Source organism: Ascaphus truei, chromosome 2, assembly GCF_040206685.1.
Source record: "Ascaphus truei isolate aAscTru1 chromosome 2, aAscTru1.hap1, whole genome shotgun sequence".
NCBI lineage: Eukaryota > Metazoa > Chordata > Amphibia > Anura > Ascaphidae > Ascaphus > Ascaphus truei.
The window spans coordinates 319519650-319539968 of record NC_134484.1 but is presented as its reverse complement, the minus strand read 5'-3'; the positions used below and the strand labels follow the sequence as shown (position 1 = coordinate 319539968).

General features: G+C 43.3%; 1 long non-coding RNA gene across 2 annotated transcripts in view; it reads right to left on the bottom strand.

Moving 5' to 3' along the window:
- Positions 1 to 2384: 2384 nt before the first annotated feature.
- The window catches only part of LOC142488686 (uncharacterized), a 57923-nt gene continuing 39988 nt past the window's right edge, over positions 2385 to 20319 (bottom strand). Inside the window, exons 3-5 of one of the 2 annotated variants that reach the window (XR_012799582.1) lie at positions 7025 to 7100; positions 5076 to 5195; positions 2385 to 4048 (exon numbers count right to left, since the gene is read on the bottom strand). This is a non-coding gene — a long non-coding RNA (uncharacterized LOC142488686). The remainder of the gene's footprint in view (positions 4049 to 5075; positions 5196 to 7024; positions 7101 to 20319) is intronic. The other variant, XR_012799583.1, reaches the window with a different exon arrangement.

Genomic DNA, 20319 nt, shown 5'->3' with positions numbered 1-20319 from the left:
AAACCAAACATTGAGAAAAATAACAGGTTGTTTACTGGATAAAAATGGTAAGGAAAAAACAAACCAATATAAGTTGCACCCCACCTACTCCCAATGTACCTTTTCACAATACGGTCTGTTCCGTTGGAGCCCTTGGTGTTGTAGTGTGTTTGATTAGTACAACATGGACATGGCCCACCTAACTATCCCTAACTAATAAGAACACTGGTATACAAAAACCGCATCCAGACCGGTCAGAATTGTACTTAGTTGGTGCACATTGGAAAGATAACCTCTCGGAAGGAATCCCCACCTCTGTATGGTGCAGTACACTGCAGAACTGGTGCAGGTTGGTAGGCGCAACCCATCGCAGGAACTAACTTTTTGGTGAATGTCTTTAAATGTCTCTTAAATCACCAACTGGATTATTCTAAACAGTATGTGAGCAGCTTGGCAGGGAGATGCAGCTTTGCACAGATATAATAGTACACACTCCTCCCCTATATGGAGTGATTCTCAATGCAGGGACAGTCAGGAATAGCACATCAAAGCATACAGGCTGAGAACTTTTCAAGATCTGCATTCTATCCCTTCTGTTCTGAGCATCTTCTGTTTTACATCTTACAGTATATCACTGTTTGTCTTGACTCCTTTGTCTGCAACAGCTCTAACTCTACTGTACTGTATTTGCTGTTTGTCACACTGCTCCTTTCCACTAACCCTTTGTGCTGTTTGTCTAACATCTCTTGTCCACTGCTCCCAGAGCTGTTTGTGTAATAGCAACTCTGCTTTGTGTTTCTCTCTCTTTCTCTCTCTGTTCTAACACTGCTTTCTCCTCCTCCCAGCACCGAGACCTTTATCACCTGCCCTACACTGTTCCCAGGTAACTGTTTCAACTAGCAAAGGGTTTCTAGGGTAGTCCTTTTTGCTGACAGGAGATTGGCTGGCGGGGAGCTCCATAGGTAGGACTGAAGGCAGGACTCATTTTATGTGCTTCCCCAGAAATTCACACACTAATTTCTAACACTTCCCAGATTACGTTATTCACTTGCTTGCAGTATGGGTATGAACTGAGACTGTAGATCCACACACAATATGGCCCTCGGGTAAGCCTGGAAGTAAGGGGACCCCTTACACAAGCATTGTCTTGTGGAGCAAAATGTTGACAGGTAGTTATGGCTCTCTACCACAGAGTAAAGAAAATGGGAAATGTGTTGTAGAATTATATGAAAACTCCATGTGACTCGGATATGTGTTCAACTCACTGCCATGCTGACTCTCTGACTATCATCGACTCTTGGCAAGGTGTATGAATCATTGATTATAGCTGTCTTTCACTTCTGGTAGTTCAAACAGAAGCAGTAAGTGCCATATTTTTATGGATCATCACAACTACTGAAAACAAAGCATTATGTCTCTTTTTAATTATATCCTGTTGAAGCAGTTTAGTAACTTGCTTTTCTATTTTAGCTTTAGGTCCTGAAGATGTTCTGTATGCGTCTTGTCTAATGGTGGTGGGGGGAGGGGGGGGCGTGGGGGGTAGGTTCAGTGGTCAGTGCACTGTGGCAGCCATAGCAAAAAATTCTATGTTCAGCTGCTCCCATCTCTGTAAATTTGGCAGCACCATTATCAGACACATGGTAAAACTGTCCGTCTAACTCCTCCACTCAGTATTGCTGTCTCTGTACTAGGGTTTAGAAGTAATTGTTGCTGTAACATTCTCCACATTAGTTATGGCAATAATAATCAATTCTGCTGTATGTTTGAGTTCAAGGAGGCCTACATAGACATCTACAGGTGCGCCGACGAGTATTCTAAAACTTTCCTTAAACTTGCCTTGGAAAATCTGGGGCTATCACCAACAAGATCCAGGTACATGGTGGGTACATGCTGCAAACATTTCAGACATTTCTACCTAGCATGTACCCAGCATGTACCCAGCATGAACCTGAGTCTTGTTGGTGATTGCCCCAGATTTGTTTTATAATACTCGTCGGCACTACAGTAGAACTGGTGCAAAATTAGATCAATTAGATAAAATTAGATACATCTATTCATCTGTCATTGCAGGCAGAGACTTTGAGGTGGAAGATCCTGTATTGGCATAAAATAAACTTTTTCAAGATTCTCAGGGCTCCTAAATCAGCAGCAATAACTCCGTAATAATGTGTTAAAAAGTCCCATCCAGGTGTGTCACCCTTATCCCCCGGCTCCAGGATAGGGTGTACAGTGAATTAACAGATACAGTTCTACGTACTCACAGGGGTTCCCTGCGCAGTTAGAATGTTAGCTCAGTGGGTTACCTTTCTCTCTCTCATGGTCTCTCTCCATTGGTGGGTTCAGGCCAAGGCTGTGAGGAATTAATAACTAGAACAGGGCGCCAGAAACTTTTCAACAGACTCTTTATTTGGCAGAGCACACATAGCAACAACAGGGCAGGTTTTCATCCCAATGTCAGTTCAATCCCTCTCATGCAAATTAGAGGCAGCTTACCTCCTCTGGTCCCGACATTACCCAGGGTGGCAGCTTCCACAATATCCCTCCCAATCCCTACTAAAACTGGAGGAATGATTGAGGCTCTCTCTTGCTCCAGGAACTGACACTCGTACTTTTGATCTAACTTTGACTGATATGAAGTGGATTTCAGGGGGTCTGCTTCCCCTGGCTCTCTCACCCCCGGGGGTATGCTCTCCCTGGGATCTCCCCCTTTCTCCTCTGATAATTTCGTGGAGCTACATATTTATACCTGGGGAGTGGCCCACCCACTGATCTAAGTGTAGCAAAGGCCACTCATCTTGGCATGTGACTCCAGCATCTTCCAGACAAGCATTTGACTTATAGAGCAACAATAACGCAAGAACTGGGGATATGATCTCACCTGCCTACTGTAGCCTGGTGACTGATTAAACCTAGCACTACCTGCAGCTCACCAGGGCTGACATGCAGGGCAAAGGGAATTTTTTCTAGCAGAGTGCTACACAAGTAAAATATTATGCTGCAAGTTATGCACATTCTGTACATCAAATTGAAGAGTAACAACTACCAATGGTAATGAGCTGCTGGCATGTCATGTTGGGGCACTACCAACCCTTTCCTTAGATGCCGCCTGAAGTTCTCCTCAGTTTGATCTTCTTTAAATAAATACCAGCGTGGGAAATCCCCCCCGCCTCTCCCCTTAACTAGCATATCTAGGTCTGGTTGTGCACAGATGACACCCAGAAACCCAGAAGAAAACAGCCAAAGCCACCGCTAGTATCCCTCTTCCTGCGCAATCAATAAACCCAACTACGGACGTCATTCTCATCTTCTTCTACCCTCATTTATATCTGAAAGAGATCTAATACATTACACAGCCAAAGCAAAAATAAAAACACAGCCAAAGCAAAAATAAAAACAATGTACAATACAACAAGTTAATGAATATGAGCAAAATATGAGGAACCCTTCTCCCAAGATAGACAAATGCACATATTGTACCAAAAAGAAGGGTACAGTATATTACAATCTAAGATACAGTATGTGTGCAGTGGGCAAAACACTGGAGACATTTTTAGGGGGAAATAAATGTAGGCTTTATTAGCCAGCAGCATTAAATAGAAAACAGCTTCAAATTAGCAAACAAAATGAAATCAGAATACAATAACCAGGCCTACAGTAATCCCATGCATGAGACTGACTAACATTCAGCAGTCCCTATCTGAGGGCTGGAAGGCTAGTCCTTTTATAAACACCTTTTGACACAAGTTCAAAGAGAGTTTCCTGTAGGTAGGGTGCTCTCCATGTCAGTCCAGGGTCTGTGGTGGTGTCTGTCGGGTTCTCCCTCTAGTGGGTTCCAGGGACTGATGCTGCCTGGAACAGAGTGTTTCTCTTCCCCATGGGATCTCTCTAGCAGAACCGACTCTCTTCTGTGCTAGAGATCTCATGCAATCTGTGCAGCTGGCTTTTAAACATGCTTTACGAGCAGGTGTAGACTGGTCAATTAACTCCTTCTGAAATTAACCGACTCCCTGTTTCTCATCAGCAAAAGACAGGAAGCCTTTTAGACAGGGGAAAGGCCTTGCTACAGATACTAAAAGACAAACCAAGAAAAAAAACTTATTAAGCTACAGCAATATTCACATATAGATAGTGAATAAAGATGAAACTGAATGTAAACCAAAGTACTGTATATATAAAAAATATTGAATTAACTTCTAGATAAAAATCTCAAATAGTGCCTATTCCCTCTTCTCAAAAGTCTATATCCAAAGAAGGAAGTAAATGGGAGACTTGAACACATTCTTATAAAAAAGACAGAGCACTAGAAAGCTCACCCATTATATGATCGCAGAGGCAATTTTTTGTGACCAAATTGTCTTATTCCACTAACATAGAGAGCTGTTATAAATGTGAAAAACCAGGCATATCCAGGAGATAAAGATCTGGAAAACAATAGTTATCCTTACATAACGATAAGCCTATCAGCGCTTCCCCATACCTAACGGTGAGGGACCACCCAACGTACGAGACTTTCATCATGCACACTGGGTGGTCACACATTAGATAAACAGTATAAAATCATTAAGACACAAGACAGGTGACCTCCATCATATGATTTGTATCAACAGCACCCGCTGTCACACTGCGTTGGGTCCATTCTTCTGGATTAGACACCTACAGGGTTAATCCTGTGGCCCCAGGGGCCACCACGGTCGTATGATTGTAGGTAGCCTTGGGTGCCTGCCACAGTCACATAACCAGGGGTGGCCCTGGTGCTACAAATCTTTAATCTTGCTACATCTATATACTGTAGAAGCCCCCTTAATAATATTGTTACAACTCAAACAATGAAGGCAGGGAAAAGTACCCATATGTGCATGGCCCCAGAATAATTTTACTTCCACTACTCTTAGAAGACAACAAGTCTGCACAAATCAATTGATCTCAAACTAGGAGCTCTTCTAAAAGAAAATAATGGCAAAGAGTTAAAAAGTTCACAATACTGTATTTGCAGTCATTCCTTAGGATTTTCCAATGCTTCGCGAAACTCTTCCTTAAACGTGGAGAAAAGATACAGTATTACGGAACAGTATATTTGACACAACCTTGTCACTGACCTTCTTTTTGGCTGCACTTATAGTGCCTCTCTTGATTTGGCTTTCTTAAGACTTCCTCAATGATCACTCTTTCTCTCATCATTATCCTGCCTCTTACATTTAGAAATCAATTTTTCTGCCCTTATGATAAAAATGTAATCATGAGTAATAATCCTCTTTAACTGTAAAAATTGACTATGCAGTAATCCTGTTTTAGTATGCTTTGGCTGAAAACTATCTGATCGCAATAAACTACTGTAATCCATAGGTTTAATATAAACATCTGTTTGTTTTCCATGTGCATCCTTTGAGAACTTTACATGCCAAAAATGAATGCATTCAATATTGTACAGTATTCCAGAGTAAATGTAATGCTCTGATGAACTCCATTGATTATATCTAGGAATTTGAGTGTGTTTTTTTCTTCTGAAACTCGCCACACAAAGAAAATATAATTGATGTATTAAAACAAGCTTAATATTTTCTTCTGCAAAAGGAGTAACAAAAGAACATCTTAAAAAAATACATTAAAATGCTAGCACAGGCGGGTACCATGTCGGTCACCATTGTTGACCCCTGTTTCTGTACTGCAAATCCAAATGATTTTGAAATCTGAAAAGGTTTCAATCAAAATGATCTGCAAGAAGTCCAAAACAAATAATTTCATACCTATACAGATTTCTGAATATTCCATCGTTCCATCATTCCATCATTCCATCATTCTACTCACCCTTATCATGCGGAATGAACGTGAATAAATTACACGTCTACTATGCAGAGTAGATCTCAATGTGCTAAGTTCTATAGACTATAATTTCAAAACCAACAAAAAATCAGTAATATCTAGTATTATAGGGTCAGTCAGTAATATCAAGCCAGCCAATTATGCCAAAGGGTGCAATAGATAATCGTTCCATGTTACAATTGGCAGCATGGTGGAAAGGTAAGTTTTTATGCACCTTTGGCACGTGATAAAAGACTGGTGTAATCAGAAAAGATACATATAGAAAATTAAACAAGATTCTATCAATGGATCAAAACCATATCCAAGGCATTTTCTTAAGATCATGTCTATGTCCCTCTTGCATGACACCATATGGTTTCACTTCAAGTGGGCATAGAATTCAGTCAATGAAAGTTATTGTAATGCCCCTGCAATATATTGGTCCTTTTTCATGATGACAAGGCCACTGCCTTTATCTGCCTGCTTAAATACCAATGTTGGATCCTTAATTAGGGAAAACATTTAATTCTACCTCAGTCAAATTGCAATTCTACATAGGTAAGTTACCCCATTTAAAGGGAGGCATCACTAGTCCCCCTCTGTATGAGTGTCTCCAAGGAATGAATGCAAACATATGGATTCAGTTTACTCTTTCATAAAATTCTCCTCAAATTAGGTTCATCCTCAAATTTTAATTGTGTATGTCATGATTCCCTCCCGCAGTATTCCTCATACCCTTGTAGGGGTGCACAGACGAGTCAGGTTCAGTCACAGAACTGGTAAGAACTTGAATAGTCCATGAGGCCAGCTGCCATCTCAGTTTGGGTATAAAACCCAACTCAGTCTGTTAGTTCTTTGCTTGTCAACTTTCTGTTTACAGGTCAGGAGTTAGATTATTCTTTATTCCCTAGCACTGCATCTTTACCTCTTCCTTTTTATTCAGTCTCCTAGTTCTGTATATCTACAGGTAGCTTCTTGTCTGTGTTCTTGTATTCCCATGCACTTTGCCCTCTATTTATCATTTGTCCTTTGCTACTATTGCTTTTTGCATGTAGTTCTGCAATACGTGCAGCTAACTTTAGTTCCTCCTGTTATTTCCCTTAGTACTATTTGCCCTCTAGCCTTGTTTTTCCCCTTAGCTACCATAGCCATTTGCATGTAGCTATGCCCACTTTGCAGACTCCATTTTGTTTTCCCAGTTTTATTTACTTTAGTGTAACAGTAAACCCTTTCAGTTTTTACGTACTTCGGTCTGTCTTTTCTGGGTTTCCATGTTGCCTCCTAGGGTTCCATACATCCTGAGAGTAGATTGTGCATGGCCTCTGTCAAAAGATAAAGCTTTTCATTTCAAAGATCAAATAAAAAAAAAACAATTACGAAATTATTAATTGAAAGGATTCGCCCTTTTAGGTAGGAACAACTCAAGAGCCCTTTGTTAAACACTTTAACCTCCTCATAATTTACCAAACGTAAAGATAGATTAACTACTAAGTTCTCCTCCTGGATTGCTGCTTAGTCTGGATTCTTGTAGACCGAATCCCTCCTTGTTCCTTCATGGCCTTGTCGGGCCCTTAGCTTTCTTGTTCTCCATTTGTTCCACTTGACAGGTTTTTGCTTTCTCGTAGAAAAAAAAAAACATTCCCCATGAACCTGAGGAATCAGAATCTACAGTACCATAGATAGAGAATCATCTCTCGTTCCATGTATACAGATGCAGCAGCCGGTATTGAAACACTTCACGCGATGTATACCTCGGAATACCAATGTGATGGCGCGCGGTTTCTTCCAACCGTATCGCCTTTAGACGCAAGTGCAGGCGAGTGCAGAAAATGGCATTTTAGTGTTCTGGCTTTTAAACACGTGAAATTCACACAGTAGCACAGTAGCACAATAGCACAGTACTGTACACATTACAATTCATTCATTTCATTGCATTTAATTGCACACAATCCATGAAATTCAAATAAAGCAGCCGCGATAAACACGTGTGCTTGGGGCGATTGGCCGTGTTAATGCCGCGTGGAGTACAGCAGCGCACACAAAAACGCTGCCGTGATTTGTTCAAATAACGGCCGCTGCATCTCTATATCTGATTGTATTGGTATATTTAGCAATAGACCATCATGAAATTATATAGTGGCATCAAGTTTCTGTTTGAACTTTTTAAAAAGCTACAGAGGAGAACTTAGATCAGGGGTGTTAAACATAAGGCCCGAGGGTGCAGGGGGCAGCAGCTTCACAATCTATTTTTGCTAGGGAGGGCCTGCGCAACCTCTACAGCAGGAATTATCACAAGGCTGCCGAGCTAATAGTAGTGCCTCAAGCCTGATCCTGCTGCTGCGACCACATGACCTCACGTGCACGTTACTCCTCACCCGCCCTGTATCTGGCTCTGCTCCTTCGAAGCACAGTCAATGTATCTGCTCTGTGTGACACTGTTGACTAGGATAAGAAAGTAAGAGGGTGGAGGGTAGGAGGGAAAGTGGAAAGGTGGCTAAGAGTGAGAGAGAGGAGAGGGGGCTAGTAAGATTGAGAAAGGAGGGGAGAGTTAGAGAGAGGTGCTTTTACCAAGTACTGACTTAAGGGGCTGAATACTTATGCAACCAGTAAATTATAAAGTATATTTCCTTTGTTGACATTTAACCTCCTCATATAACAGTGTTCAGTTTAACCTCGATAACTTTGTAGCTTTGAACAAAAAAAGTTTCTTTGAAAAACTGTGCATACATTATTTGTAATTCAAAATTATTGGTAAGAGGGGTGGGGGGGATTCTGCAAACCACTGTACTGCAGCGGTGCGCAAACTGGGGGGCGGGAGATTTGTCTGGGGGGCGCAGGCGGTTGCAGATGTCCCATGCTCCTCTCCAAGGCATTTAAATTAAATGCCAGGGAGTGCGTGAGGCCTCTGCAACACTAAAACTTACCGGGATTCAGAGGCGTCTCCATGGCAATGCGGCATCCAATGACGCCGCGGTGTCATGTGACGTGATGGCACCAGCATCATATGATGCCACAGATCACGTGACATCACACAACCCCGGAGCGTCATTTGACACAGCTGGCAGGTAGGCGAGGCGGCACAAGACCGGGGGAGGCCAGGCAGGGGGGGCGCAGCTTCAAAAGTTTGCGCTCCCCTGGTATATAGTACACACGATGTTCCTCTCCCTAGAATTTCTTGTTGTTGAGTAAAGGTTAAGTTCCCCAAGTGTTGTCATGTAAGAAAATAGTTATGGCACTAAATGATTAACTTATACAGATAAATACAGCTCTTCAATATCCTGTCTAAACCGCTCTTCTGACAGATAGGCAGTTTTTATTTGCACAAAATGTGAATCCCTCCTTTGTTCTAACTGCATCAGTATTAAATCACAGAATTACACTATGGGAGCATGTGTTTCTATTTTCTTTTTTTCTTTAGGCTAAACCTGAATCGGCCAATTCTATATGAAGAGTCAGCACACCTGTGTGACCATTTTTGGAAACCATTAAGGACCTTCTTTTATTTTTTTTCTATTTGAACACTCACTATTTATATTTTGGACTGTATTTTACAATATCTTTTCCAGCTTTTTCTAATTGGATTTATTCTAAAAAAAATTGAGTGGGACTTTTCAATTCCTTTTTTTTTCACTTATACAGTATATATCTTTTACTTAGATGTGCTTACTATATTTTCTTATTTACATAGTTACATAGTTACATACTGCAGTAGATGAGATTGAAAAAAGACATATGTCCATCAAGTTCAAGTTATGCTAAATTTAGACAACAGATACTTTATCCTATTTCTCAACTTCCTTATTGATCCAGAGGAAGGCAAACAAAAAACCCCCAGTGTTACAGTATATCATGCATTGATAGCTCATAAGGGGGAAAATAAATTCCTTCCTGACTCCTAGAATTGGCAAGCAGATTATTCCCTGGATCAACATTCTTCCCATGTTTACTTATTTGGTATATCCCTGTATACCTTTCTAAAAAGACGTCCAACTTTTTTTTGAACAAATCTATTTTTTATATCAATATGCAATGAAAAAAAAACGCTTTTTTTAATAGATGTAATCTATATAGTGATACCTTGATTTGATCATTCATTAAAAAATTAATTTAAAGCTATTTTTCTTCAGTAATGCACCACTAAAATTTTTAACATTTAGTGCAGACTTCATTTCTTCTTTCTTCTTGTTTAGATAGGATATGGCTAGTGGCCTAACTCTGTGGTGGTGTTGCTAACTTTTTGTAAAGCCAGACCAACCCTGATGTATAATAGGAATATTTAATAAAGGTTAAATGCTGGCTTTAACTCTTGAGTAGATTTAGAAGGAGATTCACTAACCTCCAGCATGTTTTAATGCACCCTGTGATAACTGCCATTCAAGTTATCTGGTACCGGAGAGGTACGTATCAATACATTCTCTCTAAATAAGTCACAGATCAAAGCACACAATCACACTATACAAACTCATCAATCTACCATACTTGGCAACCAAATACTACCATATAATAACATTTGAAATAGCACAGATAATAAAAATAATGGGTACTATGTGCTAACATGATCTTTGCGAACAACAATTTCGTCAAGAATGTAGAGTTAAAAAGTCACACTAACTTAAAAAAAAATAGTGTGGTATTTATGAAAGTTGCTATGTGACGTGTTACATATAGTAATGCGTAATTTAGTGTCTGTAATTATGTCTGACACATTGCATCTTGTCGCGTACGGTACTGTATCTGCTTGGTATGTAGGCTAATTTGAAATTGATCATTGATGCAAATGTTTAGACATTTTCCTTTACAAGGGAAACATACTGAACTATTTATATGAAAAAAGCATACTATGATCAATATGTTTCATTATGTTTGTCGTGGCACATTTATATTTTTAATATTTGTAATATTTATTTTATTTACTATTACATTTACATAAGAAAATCATCAATTGCAACAGGAATTACAATTCAAATATTACCCTGTTTCCTTTAACTAGTATTAGTAAATATCTACTTTCAGTTTAAAATATCTTATTAGGGCCATATTGTCAGAGCTTTGTTTTTTTTTTTTTTTTTTTTTTTTTAAACAAACATTTTTATTGGTTTTCATGGAGGGTTATAGGCAACATTCCGAAAAATTTACAAGAGGTGTGTTTACAACCAATTGTACATACATTAAGACAGTCAATCTTACAGAACCTAGACAGGGAAGCTTTGCAGAAAATAAACAGTAACTCCTCCTTGTTTTAAAGAAGAAAAATGAGGATAGTGTAGAACAGGTAGAAAAAGAGAAAAAGAAAAGGGTGAAGAGGGGGGAGGGAGACGGGGAGGAGGGGGGGGAAGGCGCAGCGATCTGGAGATGCGAGTGTTTTAATCTTAATTGTAGGGCCATAAATCCCAGACCTTGTTAAACCGGTCTAGGCTCTGGTTCAGGAGGGCTGACAAGTATTCCATCGATTTAACCTCATTTGTTCGACGGAGAACCATCTGTTTGGACGGGGTTTTTATTTGTTTCCAAATGGCTGTTAGCGAGCAGCGAGCTGCTGTGAGTAGGTGTGAGATTAGTTTTCTCGTAGAAGCTGAGGCTGAATCAGTTGGTTTCGCTAGAAGGAACACCAGGGGGTCTAGAGGGATCTCTTCTCTTGCTATTTCCTCCGCTATAGAGCGGATCATATTCCAGAAAATTTGGACCCTAGGGCAGGTCCAAAGTATATGTGCCAGATCTCCACCCTGACCACACCCTCTCCAACACATATCTGGCTGGTCAGGGAAGATCCGGCTCAGCCTTCTCGGGGACAGGTACCAATGAAATAGAATTTTGTATATATTCTCTTTGGTAGTAGTACAGATGGATGTTTTGGCTGCAGCTTCCCAAATGTCCTCCCAGTCATGGAGCGGGTCTCTTCCTTCTTTATGGATAATTGCCATGTTAGCTGTTGACATGGATACTGGGACATCCTCCCCCTCCATAAACAAGTTGAAAACCTCCGTTAAGTGTGGAACCAGCACTTTCTTGAATTTTTTGTAATATTGGTTCGAGAAACCGTCTGGCCCTGGGGTCTTATTTGTTTTTAGTTGTTTTATTACTTCAAGTATTTCTTTAAGGGATATTTTCTCGTTAAGTTTAAAGACGGTTTCTTCTGAAAGGGCAGGTAAGCTGCATTTCTCCAGGTATCTAGAGATAGCCGCCAACCCAGACTGGGCGTTTTGGGGGGGATTTAGGCTGTACAGTTTGGTGTAAAAGTCTGTAAATTCTTGTGCAATTTCTTTCTCTTTAAAAGATTTTACACCCGATTTGGTCCGGATTGCCGAAATTTGGGATTTAATTCGAAAACCTTTCAATTTATTGGCCAACAACCGGTCAGACTTGTTTCCTTTGTCGTAATAGCGTTGGTTTGTCCATCTCAATGCCCTCTCTACCTCATCAAGTTGGACTCTTTTTAATTCAGTCCTTGTTTTTTCCAGAGTTTTGTATAATTTTTTGGTGGGTTTTTTTTATGTGCGGCCTCCAAAGACATGACCTTTTCAATCAATTCCTTGTATTCTTTTTGTCTCTTTTTCTTTTGGAAGGACGCTATAGAAATGAGGGAGCCCCGGATCGTTGCCTTATGGGCTTCCCACAGCGTTATAGGGGAACCGACCGAACCCTTGTTTATATCGAAGTATTCTTTTAGTTTTTGTGTAATTGTGCCCACTATCTCCGGGGAGTTTAAGAGAGAGTCGTTTAGTTTCCAACTGTAGCTATTGTTCCTACTGAAAGGCAGAGAGAGCACTATGTCTAAGGGGGCATGATCAGACCATGTTATTGAGCCAATACTTGACTGGGTAGACGCCTGGAGAACATTTTTGGTACCCAGAAAAAGATCAATCCTCGAGTAGGACTGGTGTGGGGCAGAATAGAATGAGAAGTTTCGCTCCCCCTGGTGTTGGGTTCTCCAAATATCGAACATTGGGAAGTCTCTAAGCATATTGTTGAATTTTTTGGCATTGATTATTGATGGCTTTGGTGGCGCTATGCCTTAGGCACTTGATCTGTCTTGGTCTGGAGAACAGGTAATATTAAAGTCTCCCGCTATTATTACTGAGGTTGATTTAAGGTTACTTACAGTTTCAAAAATTGACTCCATGAAGGGGACCTGGCCTTTGTTTGGCACGTAGACGTTCACTAGCACAATCAGCTCTCCTGTAAGTGAGCCCAGCAAAATTATGAATCTACCCTCTGGATCCAATATACTCTTTTCTAGGGCAAAGGGGGTATTACTGCGTATCAGGGTAGCTACCCCTCTTTTCTTAGTATTGCAGGAGGCGTAGTATGCTTGTGGGTACTGTCTACTGAATGTGTTGGGAGGGTTATTTGAGTTAAAATGAGTCTCTAGTAAAAACAAGATGTCACCGTTGAGCTTATTCAATTCTTGGAGTGCTAGTCTACGCTTTCATACGGAATTTAACCCCTTAACATTCATTGATACGAGTTTTATGTTCGTTTTACTAGCCATAATAGTTTAATTGATTTGTGGGCATTTGTTGTGGTCACTTTCCCAGGGTGATCAGGCTCATTTATCTTTGGTCGATAGACCCTTCGAGCGTCATCTGCGCCGACCCCCAGCCCCCCTATGATCTCCAGAGTTTCGAGAGGCGACTCGTCTGAAGGGGGGTGGGAAGGAGGGGGAGGGGGAAGAAAAAGGAGGGTGGGGAGAAAGGGATAGCTAGAAAAAGAAATCTGAGGGCTATGAGAGAGCCCAACCATGTGAAAACTTCTTTGCCCTACTGGCAAAGGTGGAGGGCTTATTGCCCTTTGGAGATCTTCCAGCGCGCTCTCGTGAATGGTGCCCTGAGTGGAGGGGGGGGGGGGACCAAGCCCCTCTCTCAACTTGTATTTTAATTTTATTTTCTTAGTACAACAGCTTTTAAAGTTTGGGGGAGACATGGGGGCAAGTATCTATTGGTGGAGGATGAGTGGGATTGGGGGGGCTGGGATGGTGGGGAGGGGTGGACGTGAGGGGGAAGAAAAGGGGGGGCGGGAAAGGGGATAGGCGGAGGGATAGAGGAGGAGGAAGGCGGGAGGGTAGGGAAACGGGGAGGGTGAGGTGGAATGGGGAAGTGGGGCGGGGGGAAGGAGGGAGAGATCAACTGTACTCCATATTTCGAGTATCTATCAGTGTAGGGTGGGTGAGATAGGTGGGGGGTGGGAGGTTGGGGAGGGGTAGACATGGAGGGGGAAGGAAGGGGGAGTGGGGGGGGGAAGGAAGGGGGAGTGGGGGGAGGGAAAAAAAGGGGGGGGGGAGGAGAGGGGAAACAGAGGTGAGGGAGAGAGATCCACTGTACCCCATATTGCATTTAATAAGAGCCTTTGTTGGTACCTGCTATATGTATAACATCAAACCTAAAAACTTCTACATTTTGAAACAGCTACTCAGAAGGAGTCATGTCTTAATACACTAGAGATAGCGTCACCCTTTGTGTAACTTTAAACAGACGATTTCCACTTTTTGACTGGAGGAGATGGGGGGAGGGAGAGGAGGAGAGGGTGGGGTCAGAGGAAGGGGGAGGGGGGGATGGAGGGAGGGGAGAGGGGGTGGAGGAGGGAGGGGGGAGGGAGGGCAGGGGGGGATGGTTCTTAGGGAGGAGGTTCGGGGAGGGGGGATGGTGCGGGAGGGGGGGATGGTTCGGGAGGGAGTGGGTGTGGGGATGGTGCGGGAGGGAGGGGGATAGGGGGTGCGGGAGGGAGATGGAGGAAAAGGGGGATGGTGGAGGGAGGTGGAGGGAAGGGGAAAAAAACACCGGGGCCAGTGGTGTACTGACTGGGATTCCTTGTTTGTATTTGCTATACTTATAACAACATAACATAATAGCTTATACAGTTTTAAACATTCAAACAGGAGGAATCTTATAATACTACGTAAGTACCATCAATCCATATATCAATTCAGGCGGACGTTTTCCACTCTGTGACGGGGGTGGGGGGGGGGGAGAGTGGGGGAGGGGAGGGTAAAATCCACCGGGACCTGTGTTGCGATTACTGGGAATCCCTGTTAATATTTGCTATATGTATAACGATAGCTACAATAACTTATAAGGTAGAGAACACTTATACAATTGGTGCTCTGGAAATAACGTCAAACCGTGAATGAACTTGAACAAACATTTTCAATTTCAGGGGGAGCTGGGTAGAGCGACCCTGGGGGTGGGCGGGGGGCCGGACAGGTGTGAGGGGATGGTGGAGGATAGGGGATGGTGGGGGATGGGATTCCACTGAGCAAACCCCCTGGTTTGTGGTGTATTTATGGAAATAGATAATCATTCACAAGTTTTTACTAACTGTAGATCTACGACACAGGGTCTCAGCGTGGCTTCTTGGCTCGGACCTTTAGTTGAAGTCTTCGCAGCGGTACCAGCCGCTGTGTGAGTCTCGCCCACGCCGTCTTAGTGGGATGGTGGGGAGGGGGGATCATCCCCAGGTGGAGGGGGATGGGGGAGGAGGGGGATGGGGGAGGGCGGAGGGGGGGTGGGGGGTGAGGGAGGGGGGGTGGGACCCCAATCCGATACGGGGCCTGCCGGTTCGGAGAAGATCATCGGGGTCGGACCCAGGGAAGGGGGGGAGTGGAAGACCGATGTGGAATTGTCCCCCCCCCAACCCACAGGTGCATCGACCCTCCATCGGCTGGTGTTGGAGCTCCAGTCGGCAGGGCAGGACCAAGCATCCTTCTCCCAGATCCGCTCCGATGAAGCAGGAGTGGAATCCACCCTTCTTTTTCTTTAGTCCTCTGTGCTTGGGTTCCTTTGGGGTGCGATCCTCTGTGATGTCCTCGGGTTTCTCCTTGGGGAGGGCGATCTACAGGAACCTTCCTCCTCGACTCCGTCATTCAGGGAGGGGAGGCCCAGTGCCTTCAAGAAACGGGGGATGTCTTCTGTGTAGGAGATTGTGTGGAATTTACCCTCCACAAGCACTATCAATTTAAGAGGAAATCCCCAGCGGTACTTGATGTTCTTTTCTCCCAACAGGATCGTGAGGGGTCTTAGCTCTTTCCTTCTTTCGATAGTTGCTTTGGATAAGTCAGAGTATATTTGTAGAGGTGTATCTTTGAAGGTAATTGTTCCTTTATTCCTGCTTGCTGTTAGGACGTGCTCTTTCTGGGAATATGAGTGGAATCTAACAAGAACATCCCTGTTTTTTTTGGGATCGGAGAATTTAGGGCCAAGAGCTCTGTGTACTCGATCGAGCTCTAGAGTTGTTTGGGACAGGTCAGGAGCCAGTTCAAGAAATAATTCCCTCAGGTATGGTCGTAGGGCTTCTGTTGGAATTGATTGCGCACAATATATTGCGCACCATGATATTCTGTCGCCTCTCTCTATTCTCTTGATCTTCGATAGATTCTTTTAAAGATCTTATCTCATATGCCATTCTATTTAGGTCGTCATCTGTGTTTGATTGTGCGTTTTCGATGTCTTCCACCCTCTGTTCCGTGGTCTCCGTTCTTTTCGTTAGGGCCTCCATATCGCCTTTCATGGTGTTAATGGCCTTGTTGAGATCCTCCTGGAAACCTTTTCGCATCCTGGAGAAAAGTTTCTCCATATATGCTTGCGTGAGTGCCCCCGTGGCGCCTGTCACCCCCGACGCCAGCTCCTCCTCGACCCCCTCCGGAGCGCATGCCCCGTTGCCATCTTGTGAGACCTCGTTGATTAGTGCTTGGCGCGGACTCGGGGAGAAGTAGGCTGTTACTCTTGGGGTAGCGGTTTTTTGTTTTTATTAGCCATCTTTGCTGACCAGCTAGTTGTACGGAACCGCTGGAAGGGGCCACAGACTGAATCCCTCGGACGTCTGTATCCGCTACTTTCCCTTAAAGTCTCAGATGTGGGGGCGTTTGATAGCAGGGAAAGCACTTTTTTTTTTCTTTTTTTTCCCCCCCTTTTTAATTATTTTATTATTTATTTATTTATTTCCCCCCCCCCTTTTTTTTCCTTTTACCCCCCTTTCTTTTTGTATTTGTCGGCACTCAAAGGCCTCTCCGCAGCAGGACACAGAGGGGACTCTCCTGGGCTCTCTCCTCCTTGCCTACTTCCCCCCCTCCTGCATGGTGGCGTCGGCCATCTTGTTTGGGGAATTCATTCAGAGACTCTGAGACTCTCCCCTGCAGCCCCACATGCAGGCAGGCAGATCCTTTGGCAAGGGGGGTGCCCACGTGTGCTCCCCCTCCTGTCTAACAGTGCCCCGGGTCAGATCAGCACTTTATACGGTCGTGCTTGTGTAGGGGTCGGGGGGGGGGGGGATTGCGCAGTGGAGCGCGCCGCCTCTGCCCTACCTCGTGGCAGCCGACGGTCCTCAGACCCCACAGGGAAGAGCTCCGTGCGATTCACCGCAGGCCCGAGTTCTGCAGGGCGCTCTGAGCTCCGACAACCCTCCCGCTCCATGGGCCTGCTGCTGAGCCTCCGCTCCCATCCCGTCCGCCAGAGGCAGAGGGCGATTTCTCTGCGGGGGGTCAGGGCCTCCAGGGGATCCGTCGGGGCACCGCAAACTTTAACTGGGAGCCGGTACGAGCACTGTTATGGCGAGGAGGGCTTAATATTACCGTCCGTGGAGGTTTGTTTATGCTATTTGTGCGTTTAGCTGAGCTTTTATTACATTTATTGCTCTAACTGATAAATTTCTTTTAGAGGGGCTCTGGAGCAGGTCCCTCAGGCAGACATTTCCTTTGATGCCACCGGAAGTCTCCCTATTGTCAGAGCTTTTAACAACAAAATACCCGGATCCTTTGATTGAGCAAAGCAAGAGATAAAATAAATTGTGATTTATTTTCAGAATGAACATACACAGCTTGATTTACAATTACAACAAAAAATGCACTTACTAGTTACGCTGTTAAGTTTGGTTGCAGGATGAATCTTTCACTGCATGATGAAAACTTGTTACATGATGGAACTCGTTCCCCATGGGCTGAAGGGTTTTTAATGCACTAAACAGTCCTATACTTAACCCATGCAGCAATCTACTCTGTGGGAATAATTCCTTCCCCCTATCAAGGAGTTTCCAGTACTTTGCAAACCTGGCAGAGGGGCTTCTCAGTCTGCTCTGGGCATGTGCGAACTTTGCACCTTGGCCGCTTAGCATATGAGGCCCGTCCCCTCTACCTGGCGCCACTCAGTCTGGGCAGAGCAGCCATTTGCCAGGGTGGCTTATTGAAATTCCCTTCCTTTCCCCCTCCTTGCTAACAAAAGGTTCAACACTTCCATATCCTGGATCATCTTTGAAGCTGGCCAAGATGGCGTATTGAAGTTTTCCTGCCTTTCCCCCTCCTTGCTAACAAAAGGTTTAACACTTCCATATCCTGGACTTCCTTTGAAACTGGCCAGGAGGGCTTATTGAAATTCTCTTCCTCTCCCCACACCCCCCACCCCTTGCTATCAAAATTGTTAACACCTCCATATCCTGGATTGTCTTTGAAGCTTACTTTAATAAAAATATAAACCTTGGGTACTTTTAAAACCATTTTCTTTTCCACTTATAAAGAGAAACCTTGCCATATGTACACTGAACCCCCCCCCTTGGCTCTGTTTTTTTGGGGGGGCATATACTACCGGGGACCTTTGAATGTAATTCAATTCCCTGCCCAGTCTTATTGTTCTGGTCTGTGCTGAAGCAGGGAGATTTGGCGGTGAGCTGCAACTGCTTTCTAGGGAGGATTTTAAAACATACAGGACACCTACAAGCTCATATTGAACCCCCAAAATAACCACAACATATATATAAGCATATAAGTGTCACAGAGGAGTGCTACTGAGCATGGCAATATATATTTAAAACCAGAGACAGAACATGAAACACAGACAGAGCTCAGTGCAAATCCAGCGAAACTTATACACGGTACAGTGCCTAAATATATATGTATAGATATCTATTAAATAAAATGGTCTTCTAGTTTAACATTTTGGCCAAATTGTTGTAAGCCCCTGAGCCAGCCGAGAACAGTTCCTGGTAGCTGGGCGAAACGCGTTGAGTAGACCAGTAGACCAATTTTGGGCTTGGAGGCGACCCGTAGTGAACCAACCCTGCAGCCGTGACGTCACACGTTGAGACGGGCGCACAGAGGGAAGCTCCGATCCGGGATACAGAGCCGTGGAAGCCAGCCAAAAGACCTAAGGGAGGCGGTGAGCTGTTCGGGACACCTCCAATTCACATTGTGTGATATATGCTTTTATTCTACTAGCAAATTGCGGTTTTTGCTGACGGAGAATCGATAGGGGGTCCGGTGCATAGCTACCTTCAAGGGTGGCAACCCAATCTGCCAACTGCATTAATTTACTCTTTAGTCCTGTGAGTAGAACAACTATATGAGCCAAGACACTGCCTAATTATTCCACTTACTGAAATACGTCTGCACTTACTGTATATTTGTATATTTTGTTCTCTTATTCCCCCACATGCTCCCCCTGGATGTTTTGAGATATTCCTAAACCTTGGAACCCGTGAAACAGGTCCCACCAGTGAGGGTTTTTTGAGCTGGGTGTTTGGTTGTTACATTCATTTTCATCACTATAATATATATTATTATTATTTTCACCTTTTATTAATTGTTCGCGCCTGTTATTCACCTTTTCACACAATATGGGTTGAAGAGCTGACAATCACAATTCCCCAATATGGCTCAGGGGCACCCAGCCTGTCCAAATACCTTTATTTTCTGGCCTGGGTACCCTTCTCCGTCACACATACTATGAACATTTTAGATTTTGTTAATGTATACAATGAAACATCCATGCTGCATCAATACTTTCTTGATAACTATAGCAATTAACCACTTAAGTATGCACTGAAAAATGTAAACTGGCTGTAGAAATTACACCAAACACACCTTGAAGTTAAACTTTTACGCAACTTTTATTTCTGACAATTCTTTGGAAACAGATAAGCTAAATCCTAAACTCATACAATGTAAGGAACAGCTACATGCCGACCCAACCCTTACGGTTGCTGGATGTGATTGTAGGATTGGTTTCATTGGTTGGGATTGTTATTAGGGTATAGGTACCCGAGGGGCATGGAAAATTATAAGTCCTTTCGAATGCGCAATAAATCAGGAGTGTGTTAACTGTGGTCAAAATTTATTAAATACGTTTTCTTTCTATGTACAGAATGCACTTTCAGAATGATTAGTCAGATAATATCAAAGGCGACTTTTCAATATTCTGTGAAATTGTTTCACAGATCTGGAGGCGGGTTACACTGCTTTCAAATTAACCGGGCTAAAGTCTTCTTCAACACTGGGAGCCAGTGTCACAATATATTGAATAAGACCCTGTTGGGTGAGATAAATAAGGGATTGCAAGATCACACTAGTTTACGGAGTTCAGTGGAACAACTGCCTTTGGTGAAAACATCCAGGCACTCGCTATAAGGATCTGGTTTCAGAAAGTGATCTTGTCAAGATGTATGTTGGGAATCAGGGGTGAAATAGTTGTATCTTTAATATATTCAAGACGTTTCGTTTTTAGGAATAACAAAGAAGCAAATATAACGTTAACTGTTTATTCATTCTATTATTTTTACTAGTGT